Source organism: Pseudophryne corroboree, chromosome 6 (assembly GCF_028390025.1).
Source record: "Pseudophryne corroboree isolate aPseCor3 chromosome 6, aPseCor3.hap2, whole genome shotgun sequence".
Taxonomy (NCBI): Eukaryota; Metazoa; Chordata; class Amphibia; order Anura; family Myobatrachidae; genus Pseudophryne; species Pseudophryne corroboree.
This window is the reverse complement of record NC_086449.1, coordinates 121,150,443-121,156,767: the sequence shown is the minus strand read 5'-3', so window position 1 is coordinate 121,156,767 and position 6,325 is coordinate 121,150,443. Positions and strand designations below refer to the sequence as shown.

General features: G+C 43.7%; 1 pseudogene; it reads right to left on the bottom strand.

Annotated features, from left to right (window-relative positions):
* Nucleotides 1-927: 927 nt before the first annotated feature.
* LOC134937056 (5S ribosomal RNA) lies at nt 928-1,045 on the bottom strand (annotated as a pseudogene).
* Nucleotides 1,046-6,325: the final 5,280 nt, after the last annotated feature.

The following is a 6,325-nucleotide window of genomic DNA, read 5'->3' as shown; positions in this document are numbered from 1 at the left end:
TCACCCAACGCGTTTCGTCTGGTCTGACTTCATCAAGGGGTATTGTGCAAGTGGGACATATCACCTTTATATACTAATATGGATGAGGAAGTGATTAGCACCTCACTTCCTGTAATTAGTTTCACACAAAATTAATAAAGACAACGGAGCCTAGAAAGACACAATAAATAGTTTTGGCTAAGCATGGGGGACAGTACTGGCCATACGCTCTATTCATTGTAAAAAACGAGCGTTTAAAAGTGATTTAAAAGTTCAAAATGTTTGTAGATGCGGACTTCCGGTCCGGGACGTCCCGGACGTCACTTCCGCCCCACTTCCGGTATCCGGAATCCTCCATTGCGCATGCGCCGGCTGGCATACAGGGTATTGCGGTGGCCATCTTGGTTAAGTCCATAGTGCACGGACAGTTTCAATAGCTGGGAACAGCCGTCGGCGGCCATGTTTGCACTGATATTTAACATTAGGAAAGCTGGTGCAGCAAAGCAGATACGTCTCCAGGCAGGAAATACATGTAGAATAAAGGGAAAAAAACGTCATCAGTAGTCATACTAAACGTTGTTTGTGGACTATAATACCTCCATGTATGCACATCATTACACAGCAGGAGGTTTATACTTAGTTTAAGACTGTCATATGGGCAGTAGATATAAGTTAATTAAGATGTCTGTATCTTATACATAGAATGGGGGAAATGCAATGAGCACGCAAGAATACATATATAAAAATGAAAATGAACATGCACCATAATGGTGGAGATAGGGTCTCGGTATCGGAGATGTTCCTAAATATTCAAGGGTGGTACATATTATAGATCTGATCGTTATTAAAATATTATGGCTAATAAAGTGAACCTGTCATATATAGAAGAAACAAGGAAAAAAGGGTTTAGATTGATTTCAGAGGTTGCATAGCCTCCTGATCCTATTGGGTTTACAGCACCCGGTCTTCCTGGGCAGTCTCCTATCCCTGTACTAACCGGGCCAACACTGCTTGGCTTCCAAGATCGAACGAGTTTGGGCATATCCAGTGTGGTATGACTGTAATTAGAATCTGGGTTGCCAGAAGTGAGGGGTGTACAGAGATTGGGAATACACTTTTGGGTGCCCCAAAATTCATGGACATAGTAGGAAAGGAAGAAGTCATAAGAACTGTTTAGGCAGATAAGATGGTACGCTTACGTTCATAAAAATGGGTCTATTTCGTAGTTCTCGTTCAAACCGTCTGGATGGAGAGATCCTATTTCATATATCCAGAACATCTCCCGTTTTGATAGGAGGTTGGAAAGGTCCCCTCCTCTTTCTCCGAGTGTGACCAGTTCTATGCCCTTGAACGTAAGGTCTTCTGGATTAGAGCCGTGATGTTGCAGGAAATGTCCTGAGACAGCATGCGTTTGAACCTTGTTTTTAATGTTCCTTACATGTTCCTGTATACGGAGCTTCAGTTGCCTCTTTGTCTTGCCAATATACTTCATCTTACAAGGACATTCCAAAAGATAGATCACCGAAGAGACATTGCAGTTGATGAAGTGCTTAATCTTATACTCCTTTTTATCTCCTGTGTTCTTAAATGTCTTCCTGTTCGGATGTACATACCTACAGATGTTGCAATGGCCGCATTTGTAGCAGCCAACACATTTCGGCAAAGATGTTTTTGGTGTTGGCTGTTTTTTTAGCATGCTGGGTGCCAGGAGGTCTTTCAGGTTCTGGGATTTTCTAAATACCAACTGTGGTTCCTGTGATAGGTAGTCTTTTAAGATGGGGTCCATTAGTAAGATATTCCAATGTGCTCTGAGCGCTTGTTTAATCTGATTTTCGTGTCTGCTGTAGGTGGTGATGAACCGGACCGTGTCTCCTTTCTTCTCCTTAGGTTTATATTTCAGAAGGCATTTCCTCTCCAAATTCTGTGTTTTAGCATTAGCCTTTTTCAAGATATGGTCGGGGTATCCCTTCTCGCTAAACCTTTCTGTGTAGATGGAAAGTTGTGCGTCACAGTCCTCCTTGATTTTACAGTTCCGTGTGATCCTATTGAATTGTGAGAGTGGAATGTTGTTCTTCCACCGTTTTAGATGGTTGCTCTTATAATGGACGTAACTGTTCATATCAACTTGTTTGATGTAATTACTTGTTACAATCTCTTTACCCAGATTGGTCAGTACCAGATCTAGAAATTCTATCTTTTCCGTGCTGTTACTGGACATGAACTTCAGGTTCATGGTATTCTCTGATATGTAAGTAAAAAAGGCTTTAAAAGAAGATTCGTCACCATCCCATATAATTAAAATGTCATCTATATATCTTTTATAAAATATGATATTTAATTTAAAAGGGTGGTTCGTATAGATGTATTCATTTTCCCAATAACCCATAAAAAGGTTTGCAAAGCTCGGTGCAAAAATCGTACCCATCGCTGTCCCACGTCTGGAGGTAAAACTGGTCTAAAAATGTAAAATAATTGTGTTTCAATATAAAATCCATTAGTTCACAAATAAAGGTCTGATGATCTTCCGTAATGAGATGATCCTTATCCAGAAAAAAATTACATGCCTGTATCCCCTTCTCATGCTGGATGCACGTATAGAGGGACTGTACATCTATTGTGACCCATCTATAGGTGTCTTTCCATTCTTGAAGTTCCATGAGGTTGAGAACCGAGGTGGTATCTTTAAGATAGGCAGGTAGATCCATAACGTATTTTCTTAAAAATATATCCACATACTCAGACAGGTGAGATGTCAGGGAATCTATCCCTGCCACGATGGGCCTCCCTGGGGGATTGGTCAAGGATTTATGCACCTTAGGGAGAAAGTAAAAGATGGGGGTAACGGGGTTGGTATTCAGGAGGTACTGGTATTCTTCCTTCGTCAGTGTTCCATTACGTCCTCACTCTGCACAGAGGACACAAGCTCCAAGATTACAGCTAATAAAAGATAAAAGCTGTTTATAACAAGTCCAAACGGTTCTGGAAATTAGCCAATAGAAAGCTGGAATTTTCTACACTGGTCCCTACTGATTATAGGATTTAAAAGTGGGATAAACTATATGGGATTGGTCCCATTTATTCTCTCATAAAACATCGCTCTTATATATAAAAACACCCCTGAGGAAGTCTGTTAGACGAAACGCGTTGGTTGAATTCACATTTTGTGGGTTGACGGACTGTCATAGGAGCTCCTCCCCTCCACGAATGTTAAATCTAATGTAAGAGTCATTCATTTAAAAATAAGAAGATTTTATCAACAATAAATATCATGGAAGTTTTTAACTAACGAGTGATGTTGTTATCTGGGTGAATCTGGTGAGAGGGTATTTTGCAGAAATATCCATCTTCTCGTAATCAAAGCTAAAATTGAAGGACTGTCCTAGAGAGAAAGAACAGCTAAAGAGACATAACTACATGATAAGAGCGCTCTCCATACAACCATTTACAGTGTTCAACCACCTGGTTCTCGACTGGCAGGAGGACCTATTTGGAGATTAGCAGCCGATCCTCCCCAAGGACTATTAGGTCTAAGGCGGACTAATAGCGCAATTTGGTTATACATGATTGATATATATATATATATATATATATATATATATATTTTTAGGATTTTAAATTACCTGCCGGTAAATCCTTTTCTCGTAGTCCGTAGAGGATGCTGGGGTCCATTTTAGTACCATGGGTTATAGACGGTTCCGCAGGAGCCTCTGGCACTTAAGACTTTTTAACAGTGTGAACTGGCTCCTCCCTCTATGCCCCTCCTCCAGACCTCAGTATAGGAACTGTGCCCGAGGAGATGGACGACTTTGAGAGAAGAATTCATATTAAACTAGTGGTGAGATTCACACCAGCTCACACCATACAACAAACATGCCGCCAAACATGGCCTTCAACATAACCCATGCCAACGTGCATGTCTAACGCAACAGCAACCGCTGTAAAAACATCTTAACACATGAGAACCTGTGTAAAAAGATAAAATGTAAAACTGCAGGAAAAAAGGAGCACTGGGCGGGCGCCCAGCATTCTCTACGGACTAAGAGAAAAGGATTTACCGGCAGGTAATTAAAATCCTATTTTCTCTTATGTCCTAGAGGATGCTGGGTTCCATTTTAGTACCATGGGGATGTACCAAAGCTCCCAGTACGGGAGGGAAAGTGCTACTATTCCTGCAGAACTGACTGACCAAACTTAAGGTCATCAGCAGCCAAGGTGTCAAACTTGTTAACTTAGCAAACGTGTTTGCCCCTGACCAAGTAGCAGCTCGGCAGATTTGTAACGCCGAGACACCCCGGGCAGCCACCCAGGACGAACCCACTTTCCTAGAGGAGTGGAATTTTACCGAAGTCGGTAAAGGCAATCCAGCCATGGAATGAGCGTGCTGAATGGTACCTCTGATCCAGCGCGCAATAGTCTGCTTAGAAGCAGGACACCCAATCTTGTTGGGGTCAGAGGACAAACAAAGATTCTGTTTTCCTTATTCGAGCCGTTCTTGTAACATAAGTCCTCAATGCCCTGACGACATCCAGGGACTTGGAAACGGCTGAGGTGTCAGAAGCCACTGGCACCACCACTGGTTGGTTGATATGGAAAGAAGGCACAACCTTAGGAAGAAAGTGCTGACATGTTCTCAGTTCGGCCCGATCTTCATGAAATATCAAATAAGGACTCGTGAGACAGAGCCCCGAACTCAGACACACGCTTGCCTGAAGCCAAGGCCAACAACATGACCGCTTTCCAAGTTAAAAACTTCAACTCCACCTCATGTAGAGGCTCAAACCAGTCTGATTTAAGGAACTGCAACACTACATGAAGATCCCATGGCGCCGCAGGAGGCACAAAAGGGAGGTTGGATGCACAGAACCTCCTTCACAAACGTCTGGACCTCAGGCCGAAATTTGGACCTTGATAGATCCTAATCTCAATCCAGCATCCACACCTGCCTGTAGAAATAGGAGAAACCATCCCAATTGAAACTCCACCGCAGGAGACTTCTTGGATTCACACCAAGATACATATTTCCTCCAAATACGATGGTAAGGTTTGGACGTTACCCCTTTCCTGGCCAGAACAAGTGTGGGAATGACTTCAGAAGGAATACCCTTACGGGCTAGGATCTGGCGCTCAACAGCCATGCCGTCAAACGCAGCCACGGTAAGTCTTGATAAACTAACAGCCCCTGCTGAAGCAGGTACTCGCGAAGAGGAAGTGGCAGAGGATCTTCCAGTAGTAATTCCTGAATATCTGGATACCAGGCCCTCCTTGGCCAGTCTGGGGCAATGAGGATTGTTCGATCCCTTGTTGTTCTGACAATCTTGAGAACTTTTGGAATTAGTGGAAGTGGAGGAAACAGATACACTGACTGAAACACCCACTGGGTCACCAGTGCGTCCACTGCTATTGCTTGTGGGTCTCTCGACCTGGAACAATATTTCTGAAGTTTCTTGTTGAGACGTGAAGCCATCATATCTACTAGAGGAACGCCCCAATGACTTGCTACCTCCGCAAAGAGTACTGGGTGGAGGCCCCATTCTCCTGGATGGAGATCCTGTCTGCTGAGGAAGTCCACTTCCCAGTTGTCCACTCCCGGAATGGAAATTTCCGACAGAGCTTTTGCATGTCTTTCTGCCCAGAGGAGTATCTTCGTCACCTCTGCCATTGCCGCTCTTTCTGTTCCGCCTTGACGGTTTATGTAAGCTACTGCTGTTACATTGTCTGACTGGATCTGAATGGGACAACCTTGAAGAAGGTGTGCCGCTTGATGAAGGTTGTTGTACACAGCTCTCAATTCCAGAATGTTTATGTGAAGAAGAGTTTCCTGACTTGACCATCTCCCTTGGAAGCTTTCCCCTTGCGTGACTGCTCCCCAACCTCGGAGACTTGCATCCATGGTCACCAGGATCCAGTTCTGAATCCCGAACCTGCGTCCCTCCAGGAGGTGAGACATTTGTAGCCACCACAGGAGCGAAACTCTGGCTTTCGCTGACAAGATTATCTTTTGATGCATATGGAGATGCGACCCGGACCACTTGTCCAGTAGGTCCCACTGGAAAACCCTGGCATGGAATCAGCCATATTGTAGCACCTCGTAAGCTACTACCATTTTACCCAGCAGGCGAATGCACTGATGAATCGATACTTTTCGTGGTCTCAAAATTTGTTTGACCATGCTCTGGATCTCCTGAGCCTTTTCCACCGGTAGAAATACTCTCTGTACTTCGGTGTCCAGTATAATTCCCAGAAATGATAATCTCATCGTCGGTTCCAATTGTGATTTTGGAAAGTTGATGATCCAACCGTGCTGTTGAAGCACCGTCAGGGATAATGTTATGTTCTGGAGTAACTT